We start from the raw sequence: 2320 nt of genomic DNA, 5'->3' as shown, positions 1-2320 counted from the left end.
GGGCCGCGCACCCCACCGCTGGCCGGGCCGGGACCACCGGCCCAGCAGCCTCCCAGCCCGCCTGGGCTGCTGCTTCAGGGCTTTTTCCCCAGCGGGAAGTTTACCCGATGGGAGCGACTTCGCTCGTCCTTCTCTGCTGGCTGTGGGAAGGCTGGCTGGCTGGCTGGCTGGGGTTTACCGTTTTCCCTTTCTTTTTCTTTTCTTTTTTTTTTTTTTTCTCTCTCTAAGAGAAAGAGAAGGGGAAAAAATGAGTAGTCGTAGGATGCAGTTTCTGCAGGTGGATGTCAGAGTGTGCGGCAGATAGCTGGGCTCACCCACCTTTATTCCTAGCTGAGAGACTCTTTTATAGATCAGATGTCAACAACAAAAGCACTGTTTCCTCGGCTCGCTCCCTCTAATGGAGACCGAAACTGGAAGGCACAGGGATTGTGTATCCTGAAGTCCTTGCATTGTGAGTGCCTCCCCCAGCGCCCTGGTCCCGCGGAGACACCGGGGGGTTGAGAAGCAGTGGTCGCCGTTATCTGCACCTCAAGGGAAAATATTTAGCTGTGCGGCTGCCCTGAGGTGTGCGCTCCCCGCCGGCGGGGCTGCCCTGGCCCGCCTGCGCTGTGCGCCAGCCTCTCCCCGAGGGCAGGCAGAGGGGAGCGGACGAGGGGGGCACAAGGCTCAGGAAGTCCGGGAAAAATAACCCGAGACATTCCCCACGTTGTGGGACAGACCAGGGCAAGGACCTAGCCAAGCAACTTCCGAGAGCCCTGTTGGGGGAAGAGGCCCCGGCCGCCCCCGGGTCCACCGCGTCGTCTCTCCCTCGCCCTCGGCTGCTCGCAGTTTGTCCCTTTCTGCCCCCGTCCCAGGGCCCGGTTACCCGTGCGCGTTTCTGGCCCGTGCCAAGCGCCGGGGGTACGGCCGGGGGCGGCCTGGCGGCGCCTGGGCACCCTGAGCCTTCCCAGCCCCCTGCCTCCCCCGGCCCCGCGGCGCCCCCCGACGCCTCTCCTCCCACAGCGCCTCCGCCGAGGGGACCCCCGCAGCCCCGACGGCTGCCTGCCCTGTGCCGGCTGGGCCCCGCCACCGGCGCTGCCCTCCCGAAGGTGCCCCGGCCACGTCGGTCCGGGCCTTTCGGCTCTTTGTTCCGCGTCGCGGACGCTCCTCTCGCCTGGGAGAAAACGGCCCGGGCGGAGGGGGCAGGGGGGCCGGCCAAGGGGAGCAGAAACCCTGCGGGGAGAAAACCTGGAGGGAGGCCCGACGCCGGGGAGCGGCGGGGCTGCCCTGCCGGGCCGGGCCGGGCCGGGCCGGGGCCGTGGGCATCCACGGGGCACCCACACCGGGAGAGGTGCGCGGCTGCGGGCGGCGAGCAGGGCCAGGCTGCGCGGGGCTTATTCCGGCTGACCCCCCTGGGTTATAAAGACGTCGGAAGGGGCTTTTTCATGCGGCTGCTCCCCCACCGCCACCTCCGCAGCCCATTGTCAAGAAACAGCCGGGCCTAGGCGCTTTTTAGAGCACAAGAAAGCAGGGCGGTTGGAGCAAAGAGGGAAAGTTGTCTGCGATTTCTTGAAGGGTGTATGGCAATGGCAGCCTTTTGATTCCTAAACTAATGGAGGCTAGGCGTTGTGATGTGTCTTGGAAAACGTGGCTCTCTTGCGTCCTCTATTCCTTCGGGGTTTATTTATTTATTTTGTATTTCGGAAGGAGAAGGGGGGCTTTGCTCACGCTCTGGGTTTAATTTCGAAATGGAAAAGAAAAATACTTCAGAGCTGTAGGCGGTAAATTGGTACTTCGCGCTCCTGACATGCTTAGGTTGACAACAAACGTAAGATGCTCCAAACAAGGCAACTTTAATTCTACCTTGGCCGGGCAGTGAATGCACTTGGCTGTACTTTGAAGAGGAGGTATTTTTCAGGGGGGAATTGGTTAAAGAGAAAAAAAACCCACACAAAACAAAAACAAAAACAAAAAGCAATCAAGCAGAACTGGTAAAATAAAAGCAAGAACTCCTTCTCAAACACGACTTCTCATCAAATTATAAAACAAGCACCTTGGCTTCTCGGCAGACAAGTTTGAGCTACAGCGAGTGGATTTCCACACCACACCTAGCGTTATCCCATGGCCTGAACCCAAGCGAAAAGACCCTTTGCGAGAATAGCAAATCCCTCCCTGCAAAGTGCATGCAAATAAACCTAAAAGTCGGTGAAGTATCCCCTTGTAAACTCCCACGTGTGCTTGAATTTAAAGAGGCGCTGAGGCCGCCGGGGAGGCTCGCCTGCGCCGCGGGCCGCGCCGGGAGCGGAGCCCTTTCCCCCTGCCCCGCTGCGGGCCGGTTCCG

Source organism: Apteryx rowi, unplaced genomic scaffold (assembly GCF_003343035.1).
Source record: "Apteryx rowi isolate R43461 unplaced genomic scaffold, aptRow1 scaffold_155, whole genome shotgun sequence".
Lineage (NCBI taxonomy): Eukaryota > Metazoa > Chordata > Aves > Apterygiformes > Apterygidae > Apteryx > Apteryx rowi.
The sequence above is the reverse complement of the archived record's forward strand: the minus strand, read 5'-3'. Positions refer to the sequence as shown.